At 39.3% G+C, this 17,596-nt stretch overlaps 1 protein-coding gene across 1 annotated transcript in view; it reads left to right on the top strand.

The window, feature by feature from the left end:
* LOC107402019 (uncharacterized) overlaps positions 1-17,301 on the top strand; it is a 474,536-nt gene extending 457,235 nt beyond the window's left edge. Inside the window, exons 8-10 of the transcript XR_013043825.1 lie at positions 2,761-2,910; positions 15,598-15,664; positions 16,544-17,301. The gene's annotated coding sequence lies outside the window, so the exon portion shown is untranslated. The remainder of the gene's footprint in view (positions 1-2,760; positions 2,911-15,597; positions 15,665-16,543) is intronic.
* Positions 17,302-17,596: the final 295 nt, after the last annotated feature.

The raw sequence follows: 17,596 nt of genomic DNA on the forward strand, positions 1-17,596 counted from the left end.
AACATGATGAGGACATATTTTTGTCCTTGAGGAATATTTTAAATGTTATGTGTCAACTTTAACATTATGGGAAGGCTTGGAGGACCATGTCCCCAGAGCAGCAATTTCTCTTCCAAGTGGCATTCATCTTTCCTAGAAGTTTATTCTCTGTCTCTATCCCTGCCTCTGTCTCTTTCTGTGTCTCTGTGTCTCTGTCTCTATTTGTTTCTCTCTTTCCCCCATCTCCCCATCTCTCCTTCCTACCCCAACCCTCCTCCTCCTCTTTCCCCTTCTTCCTCTATGCCCACTGTGTGATCAGTATCCTTTATGTCTGTGCAGCATAATATGAAGACTGACTCCCATTTGCCCTCTTTTCTCATAGACCAATAACAAAGCATTCTGACCACGGGGGCCACATTTTCAATGGCTGCAAAATCTCTGGTGGTGGTCAGGAGTTTGGAAAAGCTACAGTCCCAAGACACTCAATCAAGTCATTCAGCCAGTGGCATTTCACATAATGCTGCATGATTAAAGACTACGAAGGTTAAACATTCTAACCGCACACATATGCCTAGCAGTGGTCTTTTGGAAACCTCTATTCTGAGGAACCATCTGGACATTCCAGGTGATCTCCATGCCTACTGATGGGAGCTTACTCCATCACATATAACAGTTAGGGCAACCCAGCAGAGAGTGCATTTCACATCCCCCTTTTGTTTCGAGTTCTGTAAGAAGAGCCAAAGGCTGACTTCACTCCCATCAACAGGCTATTAAGTCATACAAGAGTAAGGGTCCCAGCTATAGGAATTAAGCTCTTGCTCTGGAGCCCTTTGCAAATGCAGATTTTTACTGAGACTCGGGATAAGAAACCAAAGTTACAGAAGGATCCACTTCAGCTGGATTCAAGGGGAAAAAAACTTCCAAACAGCACAAACACTATGAGATTTGCAAGGGTTCTCAAGTGATCTGAATAAGTTATTCATGAAACCAGAGTTGAGCCAGGTCTCGGTGGTTATCTATCTTCACATTTTCATCACAACAGAAAAAGGCTCAGAGTTGAGGCTGGCAGTTTGAGTCCAGAATCTCAGACTTCTGATGCTCAGGGTAGAAAATTTTCCTAATAAATAATCTAGATATGTTCAAACAAGGCTATGTAATTATTGGGAATACTGTAACTATGTTTGAATGTTTAGATGGGAAAAATGTGTCAAGTACTATTGCTCTGTCTAAGAATTTATGATAGTGATGCTATGTATGACAGATAAATGGTATTAATGTTAAGTAAACATACACTGTCTTGTAGACAGGACAAATTGTAGATCAAAGGTTTTGTGGCTGGGTCGATGTCCCAGTCCCGCCACTAGAAGCCTTGCCTGGTTACATAAGATGGCTGGTTCAGGCTCCATAACCCCCATTTCTAGGAGTCTTCACTAGGATCACCCTCATAGATTCCAGGGAGTTTCCTTTGCACTGTTTCTACATCACTCCCAAAATGCACCCCCCCATTTCCAGTCCTGTCCCCCTGTATTCTCTCTATTCTATTCTATTCAAAAGTGTATATCACACTTTATTGTCACTTGCCTATAATTTCTGTGTACACATACATTGCTAGCGACTAGTAAAATATTGCAAATACCTACACTTACCTGAGTCCCATTCACTCTGTCACTAATAATGTCTAAAGCTAATATGCTGTTACCTATTTCTAATAAATAGTTAGACGTTTTGATTTTCTTGTCCTTGATCAGGATGAACTGAATCTTAAAGAGAAATACCTCACCCTATGAAGATATCCTGTAATCAATTCGTATATTTGGAACCTGAACTGAGTTCATCTTTGCTTTATTTTTATTAGTCCTTTCTATTTTTATTATATACATTCTTTCCCTTCATTTCTTCCAGATCTATCATACCTTCCTTGCTCACCCCAAATTGTATCCTCTTTATTTATTTTTTTGATATAGACAAATAGTTTTTTGTTTGTTTGTTTTTACTACCACCACAACAACAGCAACAAAAATACAATAAGACAAGGCAAAAGCCTTCACACTGAGCCTGGACAAGGCAACCCAATAGGAGGAATAGAGTCCCAAGAGCAGGCAAGAATCAGAGAAGCACTAGCTACCACTCTTAGGAGACCCACACCAACACCAAGCTAACAGCCAAAGCGTACAGAGAGAGGAGCTGGTGCAGACCCATGCGGGTCCCGTGCTTGCCAGGTTCGTCTCTGTGAGCCCACATGAGGCCTGTTGAGTTGATTCAGTGGGTCATGTTCTCCCGGTATCCTCCATCTCCTCTGACCCCTAAGGTCTTTCTGCCCCCTCTTCCACAGGGTTTCCCAAGTTTTCAGGGGAACCTCCAATTTACACACTCTCTCTCCCTACATAATGTCTGGCTGTGGGTTTCTGTGTCTGCTTCCATCGGCTGCCTGGGAAGCTTTATCCGTCGTTGTATCCTGTTTTTGGGGGGGAAAAATCCAAAACAGTTTGTGCTGTCCCTGTACTCCTGGATGTGTGGTCTTTTCACTGCAGCACAGACAAATGATGAGGGGCGCTCCTCTTAAACAACACTGCTGTTTAACTTCCTTGTCCCAACACCTACGAATGGCCAATAGATCCTTATCTAGGGTTGGATGGTTTGGCTCACTTCCCCTCTCTATGCTAGAATTTTGTCGGAGTTTGTCTTTGTTGTTACTGTCTCAGCATCTCTTTATTTTCTCCTTTGTCTTACAAAACTTTCTCTGTATTTTAATTCCTTCCTTGCCTCTGTTGCCCTATACAGTGTCCAGAGACAGTGTAAACCTCATCTCATGCAACAAAAGAGATGCCGGAGCAGAAGCTTCTCCCTGTCTTCCCTACTGAGAAACGCCAGAGCACACCTGAAACAGAGTTTAAACCTTCGGGATTTCTTCATACGTTAAGGAGTTGACTCGTGAGTAGCTAACATGAAGACAGTGTTGATCTATTATAATTCACAATCCCGAGGCTGAAAGAGGCTTCATTGCTTACTATCTATCTACACAGCACGGTTTGTACAACTTAACAGCGCGGTTTAATGAACTTGGTTGGCAGTCTGTTATTGCTTTCTTTCCTTTGTTAGATATAAGAAGTGAGGAGCACGGGGTCATTATTTGGTGTGACCTCTTTCTTATGTTTAATATGACAGGCACTGAACCTGAGTTGAAATCACAGCTGTGACTTGGTTGTTACTCAGTAATAGGTTTGGGTCACATAGTCATCTCTCCAATTGTTTTCTTTGGTTTGAGAATGAAAAGGCAACTTAGAGTTAAACAAATTAATTTTGTTTTGGTTTTCTGATAGTTCAAATAACTGTATAGAGAAGGACTCAAAATGGTTAATCTAATTGAAATGTCTAAGCTACTAGACCTTTCAAAAGTGGGTGGCTTCTACAGACATGCAGATAATAGTTTAATGATATGTATTATCTACTTCAAAGTTGTTAGACTTGAATAAACAATGGCTCCAAAGCTATCAGCCAAACCAAAAGTGTGCTGGTGTTAAAAATGCTGAAAGCTTCCATTATGCATTATTTTAGCCAGGGTAATGAATATTGGATGATCCCTTAATGTCGAGGTAGTTTTGTGCTATTTTGGTGCCTATTATTCTTAGAGGAACCTTAAGTAATGTAATGGAGCTAAGCTTAAATGCCATTTTGCTGTTTGGGTCATTATTTTCCACTTTTTGCCTGCACTTCAGATTATATGAAATCCTGCTGAGGCAAGAAGACGCTTTTTAAAGATACAATAGAGGCGATGTTAACTCAGAGCAAATCTTCCCTAAGAGAAACAAAAGGCATTTCACACCTGGTTTCTAATTACACTATAGGTGTGTCAAACTTGCCAAGTACATGATTCCTGGAAGAAAGAAAATGGGTAAGAATGTATTTTTATACAAAGAACTTTAAGGATCACAGGATTATGTGTCTTCACATTTATGTGTACATACAGCCACAGCCTTACCTCTCTCAATTCTGCATCTGTGGGGTCCAGATGCTAAAGTAATATTTAAAATTTCAGTGTTGAGTTTGCACAGACAATAACTTCTCACTTAGTATTTACAGTATATTATGAATATATAAATACACTATATATATATCATATATAGTGTAAATATATAGTGTAAACTATATAGTGTAAATAATTTAGAGAAGGTTTAATACATACATTAGTAGATGTTTATAATTATATGCAAACATTATACCATTTAGGAAAAGGACTGAGGATTATGTATCTACAGAAGGCTCCTGGAGCCAGCCACCAACAGATAACAAAGGACTGAATATAGTAAAAAGAGAGCTGGATATTGAATGCCTGATATGTGCCAAGACGAGACACCTCACACTATATCTATATCTATATCTATATCTATATCTATATCTATATCTATATCTATATCTATATCTATATCTATATCTAGATAGATAGATAGATAGATAGATAGATAGATAGATAGATAGATAGATAGATAGAAAATCTTTTCAAAACAACTCAATCTTATAAAATGCAGTCATGGCTACAAAACCTGTTCAACCGTCTTGTTTCTCAGCGTTCCCCACCAGCCAGCTACTGACACTACTAACCAGAGGAAGTCCTACAATAACACCTGCTTCTGCTATTCCCATGCCTGACGAAGGCCTGATGGCCTTCTGAATCTCGCTGTGCTATTCAGCAGTTTCACAGTCCATGATTCAGATATGAGGGAGTCCCCTCCTCTCTTCATCCCCAGTCCTCAGTGGGCATTTCCACATTGCTTCAATGTGTCCCTGTGACATCTGTCATCACTTGCACAAATCATGCTCGACGATACTATTTACTTTATTAATGAATTCCTTTTGACAGCCACCAAGATCCACAATGCTTATTTGGGAATTGCATCCCAAAGTATAGAAAAACCATGCCTGCCCATCACCTTATTCCTAAAAAATCATAGCTGAGCCCTATCCCCACATGGTGATTGCCTGGCTACCATGTGACCCTTCTCTCCTGACTTGATCATTTTCTGTAATTATGCCACTTGGTCTGTTTCTCCAGTAACCATTCCTATTTATATAGATGCGAATAAGCATATTGATATTTTTAATATGTTAATAAATATAATTTTTATAAAGATGTGCCTTTATGATTCTGCATTCTTACTTATTTTGAGATAAATATGTCCCAATCTCATTAAAGTTACTCTTTTCTTTATTCTACAACCCCATGTTATTGGTGGTAGGTACCAACCACTGTGAATTTTAACAATTGAATCAGAAATTCAAAAAAGTTACCCCAGTTTTTCTCAAAATCAAGCTTCTGTTATTCACTTTATCAACACGCAGTCTCTGATGTCTACACATCCACTTGGACTGAAAAAAAGTACTCCTTCATTTTATTATAAAGAAAGAGAAGCACTGAACAATAAAATCATATCTTTACCAGAATAGCTCATTCTGCAGACTTGTGGCTTATTTGGTGACACTTGGGTGGTGGTGGTGGTTTGTAGCATGAATCTTAAAGGTATTATTAATAAAATCAAACTCAGAGCCAGGTATTGGGGTGAATGCTGGAAGATCAGAGAAGCAGAACAAGCCACACCTCACCAGTTCCTCAGCTGATCCTGTTTCCTCAGACTGGAAGCCTCTCAGTCCTCATCCAGAATGAATCTCAGCTGAACTATGACTCAAAAGCCTAAAAGCTTAACCAGCCAAATGCTTCTAGTTTCTGGTCCTCACACCTTATATATCTTTCTGCTTTCTGCCATCACTTCCTGGGATTAAAGGCTCACTTCCTGGGATTAAAGGCGTGAGTCACCATGCTTGGCTGTATCCTTGAACACACAGAGATCCAGGTAGAGCTCTGCTTCTGGAATGTTAGGATTAAAGGCGTGTGCTACCACTGCCTATCCTCTATGTTTAATATTGTGGCTGTTCTGTTCTCTGACCCCCAGGTAAGTTTATTAGCATGCACAATATTTCAGTGAATACAATACCATCACTGTGTTTGTTTTTTTTTTAATGCCTTTAAAAATTGTTAGTTCTTTGACAATTTCATCCATGTACATGATGCGCTGTGATGGTCCTCACCTCTTCTTAAGTTGCTGTCACCCCTGTTAATTCTCACTTTCCCCTCCCTGTCTTTTTCCCAGGTTCATAGCTTTTGGTTTGGCTCTGTGGTCCATTTCTTTTAACCAGGGCCATCTGAATAAACACTGAACTGAACTGTCCATTGGAGCCTGTCAGGGAAACATATTTCCTTTTCTATTACTTTTTTTTTGTTCACTTGTTTTGTTTGATAGCTATTTTTTTTTTTTTTTTTTTTTTTGGTTTTTCGAGACAGGGTTTCTCCGCGTAGCTTTGCGCCTTTCCTGGAGCTCACTTGGTAGCCCAGGCTGGCCTCGAACTCACAGAGATCCGTCTGCCTCTGCCTCCCAAGTGCTGGGATTAAAGGCGTGCGCCACCACCGCCCGGCTATTGATAGCTATTTTTAAAGTCGTGGATTTCTTTTTCTTTAGTTATTTTGTGTACTTTTCCCAGTGGTATTTTAGAATTCACTCTCAAATTTTTATATGATTGGTTTTCTCAGTCCAACTTCCATATTCCATGTCACTCTGAGTCATATGTTTCTTTATTTTTTTTAATTTTACTATTTTAAGTGTATGAGTGTTCTGCCTGCGTAGATGTCTATGCACTAGGTGTGTCCTGTCCACAGAGATCAGAAGAAGGCATTAGAAGGAACTGGAGTTACAGAAAATTGTGCTTTGCCATGCAGATGCTGGAAATCAAACCCAGGTCTTCTGGAAAAGCAGCCAGTGTCCTTAGCCACTCCCCAGCTCATACGTTGTATGTTTCAATGGTAACACTATCCAAAGAACTGGAATTTTTTGAACATTTTATTATAGGGTTAGATTTTATTCTGACCATAAAGGAACTTCATAGCTCATTACTCACTTCCTCCCCTTTCCCTGTTTCTTATCCCAGCCTAGCTTTTTGGGAAAGTCACAATTAACAAGGGGGATAATTAGACCAGAAAGTATGGAAGAGTCATTTGTTATTGAGTCATTTGAATACATCATCTGTAGTTGGAAGATTTCCTGTGGCCTGCCTGGCTGCGGCCGGGACAAATCTCTCACCCACAGTCCCACAGCCTTTTATAAAATAATCACACAGAGGCTTAATGTTATTTATAACAGTTCAGCCATTAGCTCAGGCTTATTACTGACTAGCTCTTATATTTAAATTAACCCATAATTTTTATCTTTGTTTAGCCATGTGGCTTGGTACCTTTTCTTAGTTCTGCCTTGTCATCTTGCTTCCTCTGTGTCTGGCTGGTGACTGTTGACTCAGCCTTCCTCTTCCCAGAATTCTCCTTGCCTGCTTATCTCACCTATACTTCCTGCCTGGCTATTGGCCAATCAGCATTTTATTAAACCAGTATACAAAAGCATTATTTCACAGCAATCATCCCTTTGGGGCTGGTGGCCCAAGCAGCAAGTGCAATTCATAGATTTAAAGGTCAAAATAATGGTTACATGGAACGGGAAATACCAAAATCAGAGTGGTCTAGATGAATCTTCTAGCAATCATTATGTTAATAAAGAGAAGATTGCTGCAAAAAATGTTTCTACCAATTAGCGGGTTTTTATCAATTAGTGTGCATATTACAAAGACATATAAATATAAAGTATGTTAAACAGCATCAATTATTTTTCCAATTTTCTTCAATGCTTTGTTTTTCTACCTCATTATTACTTTTTTGTAGTCAGTTCTAGTATGAAAACTTAATTCTTTACATGAGTTTCAACATTTGCTCACACATTATTTAATACCTCTGATTTGATTAAAATTATCAATAAATTGAGTTTTAAGGACACCCAGGAAGGAATAAGCCAGGCAGTTGGAAAGGAACCATCCAAAGATCTAATGTATACATTTTGTTAAAAAGTTAACAATGTTGTTTGTGGTTTCAAATAGGATATACAAGAAAAGTAAAACAAAATAAAGAGCAATAAAACTGTAGTATATTAGAGTTACAAAGTCATCATTTCATTGTAATTTGAGAGCCTTCCACTCAAGGACAGCAATCTTTACACATTTAACAAAGTTGCAGACAACTCCTTTCAAATAAAGCAAATCTAGAAAATTCAGAAGTTTTCTGTCACTTTAGTTTCATAATAAGCCACAGACGTGACCTAGAAGCTATCATCCTTTGAGTGCTTCAGCCCTCCGTAGTTGTTGTACCAACCTTTGTCCCAAAACTCAGATGAAACTCAGAAATCATAAAACATTATCCTTAAAGCTTTGCTTTCAATTCTCACAATTACTTAGCTAAATGCATTTTTTGAAAAAACAATTCCACAATTTTAACTTGACCAAAACTCCATTTTGAAAAATGTAACATTTGAGGAAACTCCCCTTCTGGTTTAACTTATTAATGATTAATTTCACTTTAATAAAACAACCTCATTTTAAGAAAAATAATATAACTTAAATACAAAGTTAGCAATGTAGAATACATTGCTCTGAGTTTTACTCCAATAATCTAATATTCACTAGCACCCAAAGAAATATGTTCTTGATTCCCCATTCTGAAAGAAGTGGATTTTGTAGTTTGAATGAAATTGTCCTTCCTAATCCCGTAGGAAGTGGCACTATTAGGGGGTGTGGCTTTGTTGGAGTAGATATGGCCTTGTTGGAAGAAGTTTGTTATTGTGGAGGTGGGCTTTAGGTTTCCTGTGCTGAGACACCTAGTGTCTCAGTCAACTTCCTGTTGTGGCAAGATGTAGCACTCTCAGCTCCAGCAACATGTCTGCCTGTACACTGCCATGTTCCCCATCAAGATCATAATGGACTGAACCTCCGAAACTGTATGCAAGCCACCTCAATTTAAAATGTTTTCTTTATAAGACTCAATGTGGTCATAGTGTCTCTCCACAGCAATGAAAATCCTAAGACAGTAGGAAATGGAAGTTATGCAGCAGATTCCAAGGCAATGCCAGCTGCTCTAGGACTAGCTGAGCATTTGATTGCAGCCTACTCTAACTTCTGTTGTATAAATATAGATTCAATGCAACTGATGTCTTTCATTTCTTCTACCCTTTAGTAACTACGATTCTGTTAGTCGACTATGTAATAATGTCTCCTAGGTGCTGTCTTTCTTATAAAATACCCCAAGAGAGCCGGGCGGTGGTGGCGCACGCCTTTAATCCCACCCAGCACTTGGGAGGCAGAGGCAGGCAGATCTCTGTGAGTTCGAGGCCAGCCTGGGCTACCAAGTGAGTTCCAGAAAAGGCGCAAAGCTACACAGAGAAACCTTGTCTCAAAAAACCAAAAAAAAAAAAAAAAAAAAAAAATACCCCAAGAGAATAAATTCCTTTAGTTTCTGCTATCACTCACAATGATTTCAAAACCTAAGTTAATTTTTTCTATCTACTTAATGAAAAGGACTAATCTTGAAAGTAATATCCATTATCCTTGGCATATCTAGAGTGAGGTAAATAGCATTAAATGACTATATATGCGTATCAGCTAATAATAACTTCAGGTCTAAAAATTCCTTTTTCTCAGCAAAATCAGCTAGTAGGGGAAAAGCCCAGGAGGCTTCAACACTACAAAAGAAACTACAGTCAATGAAAGGATGCTGAGCACAAAAGAAATAGTCTACCTTGGGGAAAAGCACATTAATTGGTGTCTTAGGGTTTCTACAGCTATGGCAGACACCATGACCATGGAACCTCTTGTAAAAAAAAAAATTAACTGGGACTGGCTTACATTTCAAAAGCTTAGTCCATTACCATCATGGCAAGAAACATGGCAGCACATAGGCAGACATGGTACTGGAGAAGGAACTGAGAATTCTACATCATGATCCACAGGCAACAGGAAGTGAATTGTGTACCATTCCAAGAGGATAGCTTGAGCAAAAGAGACTTCTGAGCCCACCCCCATAATGACACACTTTCTCTAATAAGGCCACAACTACTCCAACAAACCCACACCTATTAATGATGCCACTCCCTTTGGGAGCTATTTTATTTCAAACCACCACAATATGGTAACCCATTACTGAATGGTCAGCCCAGAAAATATAAATAGGAATAATATACAGACTGAATAGGTTGTACTCACATATTTAGGAATCTATATGTATACACATACACATATATGTGTGTAACAACAACTAATGAAAAGGAGGACATGGATTTGAAAGAGGACAAGGAAGGGTATGTGGGAGGGTTTGGGGGGAGGGAAAAGAGGAAATTATATAAGTATATTATAATCTCAAAAAATAAATGAAGTAATTTTTAAAAATTAAATTTTGGCACTTATTTCTTGTCTCTTGATTTATGAATGGGCTTCTTGACTTGTGAGGGGAAAAAACAGAAAAAGAGATGGAATTCTGTTGCCTGCCTACTGAAGAAGAGGTATACCTGACTAAGGCATGCTGGGAAGGTGTGTTGCTATTTTAATCGTTAGCCCTATGAATAGATGAGTTACTGTATTGGATTTAGTTTCTATGCATCTGCTTTTCAAATGCTTGGTAGAAGGTGAACAATGATCTACATTTGGAGGGAAACCTGTTAGCACTTGCTGTTGGCTGGGAATCACCACAGGGCATTCACTTGTGGTTTCAGACTGTGGATATCTCTGTAAGATGCCAACAATTTGGTTCCTGGAAAATGTACTATATATCTTAATGTTTTCAGCTTGCCATTGACATACACATTTAAAACTTATGATTCATGAACCACAAGAAAGAATTGCATTTTATAATTATCCAGATAAATAAGTTTAAAGCATAAACCTCATCCAAGATAAAAGTAACAGACTCCTTCTTATCCAATGAATTCTTTCAGAATTTGGCCTCAGAAAGAGCAAGAAAATATTTACCCCATAATTATGCTCTGCAACTTGCCAACCATTCATCCCTTTGAGCACCCCAAAGAGAAATACATTCTTGTCTGCCTGAAAGAGAACAAGATATAGTATATTTTGGTTACAGGACCTATGGCCAGTTAGCAGTGCTCTCAAGTTTTTATACAGTGCAAAGAATGATAGATAGAAAGGGTGTTGGAAATTTAGAGAACTGTGGTTGAAAGGGAGAGAAATAAAGAATTTTTACAGATGAATGTTTTCTAACTGGGAACAATATATTTGTGACTAAAAAAATTGTAGGTTTTCAGATGTATTGCATGTGATGTTTTCTCCCAGGAACTGGGAAGAAATTAGCCACAACTGTTTAAGGAAAAGCTTTCATACGGATGAGAAAAAAAAGTTACATTTCCAAGGCAAGGTGATCTTGTATATGTTGGCCTTACTGACAATCAAAGAAAACTCTATATGGACTAAAACCACAGGAAGCTTCAGGGCCCCCAACTCTGACACATAGACAATTACATCTCTTCCATCTGAAATCTTACTTCCTGCAGAAAACCTCATGGAAAAATCTCCAACTCAACCAGGTTTTCAACCTTTTGCCTTTGGAGCCCACAAATAGAATGTAGTTCATGAGACCAAAAAAAAAAAAAAAAAAAAGAAAGAAAGAAAGAAAGAAAAAAAGTAAGTAAAGCTTTAGAATAATTTATTTTTCACATGAGCCTAACAAACTCATATACAACATGAAACTAATTAAACTTTGGTTTGTGGGGGCAGTAGACATGGGCTCTTGAGGAGGAAAAGGGGTCTAGAAAACAGGGTCTAGAAGTCTAAACATTTGATGGCCGCTGGCTTTCATCACCTTTCCCCTACATCTCTCTAATCTTCCTCCAGATAGGCACTTTCACAAACAATTCACTCAGATGTGTTTATAAAGCTAAACTTCACTGAACTTGGAAGCTGAGAAACCTATAACATGACTGACAGGAGGCATAGAGGACTAAACCATTTGGTTTACTCCACAGTACGGTTTGGAGAAAGATTTCCTAGTCTGGAAAAGAAATGGCAGAACTAAGTGATGCTATTCTTGCACCGTGAGTTCCTCTCAGCAGGGTTTGACAAGTATTAGTTGAGTGGGAAACTGCTAGTGTTACTACACAAGATTGGGGTGCAGTCCTGAAAAGCATTTTTGGTTAGGTTCCTGACAACAACTGCTGGCTAGCCAATCACCTGAACATGTGCACTGTATCTCATAACTCAGACAGTTATGAGACTGTATCTCATAACTCAGATAGGCTTGTGACTGGACCTGGTCTTTAAAAACTTATTTCCAATATGTTTTGAGATTGTTATGTAATTACATCCTTTCTCCCTTCTCTTTCCTCCCTTCACACTATCTCTTCACTTTCGAATTCATGGCCTCTTTTTCGCAAATGGTTGTTACAAAAGGACTGAGTGTCTGAACTCAGGGCTCCACCCGTGTGCAACCAGCTTGTGACTTGCTACACCCTGAGCTATCTGCCCAGCCTTCATGTGCTTCTTGAATGTCTACCATGTATCAGGCATGTATTAGGACCTAAATTTTGAACCTCAGCAACAAAATGAACCTAAGGAGTACTTTTAAGAATATGAAATCATGATAATAGAGGCAACCATTGAAAAGACCGACTCAATGATAAACCAGCATTGTCCCAAAACATGGCATGTGCTTTGGAGCAAAGACCACATCTTTTTGTGAATCACTAGGGAAGGGAACTTATCTAGATTACTAGGTGACTTAGATATGACAGAAAACATGAAATTTAATTCAAAATTTTAAAAGTGAGTCAAATGGAGGAGCATGTCTATTCTAAGAAGGGAAGGAAATGTGAAAAGGGGTGGGGGGCCCATATCCAGAGCAAGTTTAGCACATTCATAAGCTGCACAAGACGGCATGGGACTGAGTGTTGAGATGCTAGGGAACAGGATATCCTTCCTCCCACCACCTCTGCCTGCCTTCCTTTGCTCCTTCCCCCCTTTCTTTGTTGTTAATGTTATGAGAACTTGTGAGAAATCATGAAGGTTGATGGAAAGATAAAGAAATGATTATGTTTCAACCATAGACAGTTTTAGCTAGAGACAGCTAAAATACTATAGACAGTGTATTTTACAGTGGAAAGAAAGTAATAGATTCAGGGAGGTAGAGTAGGAAAGGAGATAGTTAGAATGAAAAAATAAACATTACTGATTGCTCGAATAGGAGAAATGAAAGATAGTAACGTGCTGCCTGTGGGCTAATTTCCATCACTGCCTACCTTAATGAAATACGTTTTGATGATCTATATATCATTAAATAATATACATTATATGTGTATTATATATGTATAATATATGTAATATAATATACATTGTGTATTGTATTAATGTACAAATGTAATATAATATACATTAAACCCGATGCATGTGAAAATACCAAACACATTTCTAAAAACTCTGTAAAGGTATATTCTAATGGTGTAGATGAGATTACACACTTTCCATCTGTGGAATCATGTACACAGCCAACAAAGACAACATGCCTAAGATCACAGAGTCAAGAAATAATGATGTAGAGATTTGAATTCACAAGGTATATCCCAGGAGTCTGCTTTCTTAACCCCAAATGATGCTGACTATTGTGATTTAGATAGACATTTGGCCTAACATTGGAGATTATATTTCTCAGATTACAACTCCCTTGCAAGTGATGTGTTCTGTAGGTAGTGATGTGTAAGTAGGATTTACATATGCCAGTCCACCCCTTCTTGACAGGTGATGGACATTAGAAAAAACTTTCTTAATTCTAGAAATGAATGCCATGTTCTAAAGAGGGAAGGGTTGACTGTTTCAAAGCCAGGAACTATTTATTGAGAAAATAAGGGCTGGAGAGATGACTCGGCTGGGAAAGGCTAGGCTTGCAACTGAAAATATGAGAGGATGAGAAAAAAATATGTTTTTGAGTTTTTTAGCTCATACTATGTTCAGGACAATCTGTTATTGAAACTAACTCATCACTTTCTTTAATTGAGAGTCATTCTTAAACAGATCCTCTGTTTCTGGAGCACAGAATGGGAACGTGAAGAAGCTGTTCACTGAGAGAAAACACATGAAAGACGGGTTTGGAGAAAGAAAAATTGGGCCAATTGTAAAGTGTGAGAGGACTTTGAAGTGTTCAAATAGAGAATAGAATTTAAACAAATGAGTACAAAGCATAACAAAATAAAAGCTAAAAATGTGTTCAAACTATCTCACAGATATAGAGTTGAAAGCAATGGAGAAAAATATTTACTGAAATAATTTGTAACATTCTCATGTGCTAAAAAGAGTCCCTTTCCATTTTATTAACATATACAACAAAGCACATTTAAATTATGTAAATTAGAATAAGCAATCACAAATAAAGACAAGTGAAGAAAATATTTGTGTATAACCTTGGAGAGCTTGGTTTAATAACTTAAATAGGAAAGTTTTTCTGACTTAAAGATATCTGGTAATTGGGAACTGTGCTAATTATCTACTACTACATCATAACAAATTATTCCAAAAATGTAATAGCTTTTGAAAACGTCAATTAGAGTTAATAGAGCTCAGGAATCTGTTGAAAACTTCACTGGGAGCCTGTGGTTCAAGGATTATCGGTAGTTTATCACCAAGCTGATTGTCATATCTCAGAACTCAAATACAGACTTGCAGATCTGCTTCTGGGCTCACTTGAATTCTAGCCAGAAATCCTTAATTCCCTGCAGCCTGTAGAAGTGAGAGGTCGATTCTTCGTTATACTGTGGGACCATCCCCACCAATAAGCAGACATTGCAGCAGCTTGCTTCCCCAAGGCATGAGTAATGAGGAGACAAAGAAAACCCTCGCAAAAGAAAGGTGGAGGTTTTAAAAACCTAATTGTTCGTTGAGCCTTCATCCAGTGACTGATGGAAGCAGATGCAGAGATCCACGGCCATGCTCCAGGCCAAGCTCCAGGAGTCCAAACGATGAGAGACAAGAGGAATTCTATGAGCAAGGGACATAGAGATCATGATGGGGAAACGTGCAGAGACTGCCAGCTAAACTAGTGGAAACACATGAACTGTGGACCAATAGCTGAGGAGCCTCCATGGTACTGGACTAGGCCCTCTGGATAGGCAAAACGGTTGTTTAGCTTGAACTGTTTAGGAGGCCTCCAGGCCGTGGGATTGGGACCTGTCCCTGGTGCATGAGCCGGCTTTTTGGAGCCTAGTGCCTATGGTAGGACACTTTGCACAGCCTTGGTGCAGGTATGAGGGGTTTGGACCTGCCTCAACTGAATGTACCAGTCACTGCTGACTCCCCATGAGAGATCTTGCCTTGGAGGAGGTGGAAATGGGGAGTGGTTTGAGGGGGGAAGGCTGGGGAGCAGAAGGAGGGAGGAGAGGGGAATCTGCGGTTGGTATATAAAATGAATAGAAAATGTCTTAATAAAATAAAGAAAGAAAAAATAAAATAAAATAAGTGATTGGTGATGAAAAAATAAAACCTAATTATGAAAGTGTCATCCATTGCTTGTGCAATGGTCTGTTCATTCAAATGAATGAGAAATTCTAGCTCATACAAGGGAAAAGGATGAGTCAAAGTTAAAGAGAGCCAAATGTAGGACTTTTGGGGGCCATAGCAAGGGTGACTAATCTAGAAATCAAGACTGATTCAAAAATTTCTCTTTACAAGATTTATTTATGTCTTTCTTGGGGTCCTGTTTTCCAGGTAGCCTCCCTGGTGATGTGAGTAGCAGTCCAGTCATCCTTGTTCCATATCTAGTATCCTCCCATGAGTGAGTACATACCATATTTGTCTTTCTGAGTATGGGTTACCTCACTCAGTATGATTTTTTTCTAGATCCATCCATTTGCCTGCAAACCTCATGATGTTATTGTTTTTCTCTGCTGAGTAGTATTCCATTGTGTATATGTGCCACAATTTATTTATCCATTCTTCAGTTGAAGGGCATCTAGGTTGTTTCCAGGTTTTGGCTATTGCAAGCAATGCTGATATGAACATAGCTGAGCAAATGCTTTTGTGGTATGATTGAGCATTTCTTGGGTATATGCCCAAGAATGGTAGAGCTGGATCTTGGGGGAGATTGATTCCCAATTTTCTAAGAAAGCGCCATGTTGATTTCCAAAGTGGTTGTACAAGCTTGCATTCCCACCAGCAGTGGAGGAGAGTTCCCCTAGTTCCACATCCTCTCTAGCATAAGGTGTCTTCAGTGTTTTTGATTTTAGCCATTCTGACAGGCATAAGGTGGTATCTCAGAGTTGCTTTGATTTGCATTTCCCTGATGATTAGGGATGTTGAACAATTCCTTAAATGTCTTTCAATCATTTGAGTTTCCTCTGTTGAGAATTCTGTTTAGTTCTATAGCCCATTTCTTAATTGGACTGTTGGTCGTTTTGATGTCTAATTTCTTGAGTTCCTTATATATTCTGGATATCAGTCCTCTGTCAGATGTGGGGTTGGTGAAGACCTTTTCCCATTCTGTAGGCTGTTGCTTTGCCATATTGACCATATCCTTTGCTCTACAAAAGCTTCTCAGTTTTAAGAGGTCCCATTGATTGATTATTTCTCTCAGTGTCTATGCTACTGGTGTTATATTTAGGAAGTGATCTCCTATGCCAATGTGTTCAAGACTACTTCCTACTTTCTCTTCTAGCAGGTTCAGAGTAGCTGGATTTATGTTGTGGTCCTTCATCCACTTGGACTTAAGTTTTGTGTACAGTGACAGACCCCAAGAAAGACACGGGGATCACCCAATGACGGAGAAATGGCTGAGATCTACATGAACAACCTGGACATGAGTGGGAGTAATAAAGGGCGAGGGTCAACGAAAGAGAGCCTGTGGGAGCGGCAGATCCCAGCTGGATCAAGAACAGAGAAGGAGAACAAGGAATAGGAGACCATGGTAAATAAAGACCACATGAGAAAAGAAAGAAGCAAAGTGCTAGAAAGGCCCACAGAAATCCACAAAGATACCCCCACAATAGACTGCTGGCAATGGTGGAGAGACAGCTGGAACTGACCTACTCTGGTGACGGGATGACCAAACACCCTAATAGTTGTGCCAGAACCCCATCCAATGACTGAGGGGTCTGGATGCAGAGATCCACGGCTAGGCCCTGGGTGGAGCTCCGGGAGTCCAATTAGCGAGAAAGAGGAGGGTTTATATGAGCGAGAATTGTTGAAACCAAGTTTGGATAAAGCACCGGGACAAATAACCAAACGAATGGAAACACATGAACTATGAACCAAAGGCTGAGGGGCCCCCAACTGGATCAGGCCTTCTGAATAGGTGAGACAGTTGATTGGCTTGATCTGTTTGGGAGGCATGTAGGCAGTGGTACCAGGTCCTGTGCTCTTTGCATGAGTTGGCTGTTTGAAACCTGGGGCTTATGCAGGGACGCTTGGCTCAGTCTGGGAGGAGGGGACTGGACCTGCCTGGACTGAATCTACCAGGTTGATCTCAGTCCTAGGGGGAGGCTTTGCCCTGGAGGAGGTGGGAATGGGGGTTGGCTGGGGGAAGGGGAGGGGGGCAGGAGGAGGGAGAACAAGGGATTCTGTGGCTGATATGTAGAACTGAATGGTATTATAAAATAAAATGAAAGGAAAAAATAAAAAAGATTTATTTATGTTTATGTGTATAGGTGTTTTGCTTTCATGTATTTCTATGCATAATGCATGTGTAGTGCCCACAGAGTAATTGGATCCC

Source organism: Peromyscus maniculatus, chromosome 12, assembly GCF_049852395.1.
Source record: "Peromyscus maniculatus bairdii isolate BWxNUB_F1_BW_parent chromosome 12, HU_Pman_BW_mat_3.1, whole genome shotgun sequence".
NCBI classification, from domain to species: Eukaryota; Metazoa; Chordata; class Mammalia; order Rodentia; family Cricetidae; genus Peromyscus; species Peromyscus maniculatus.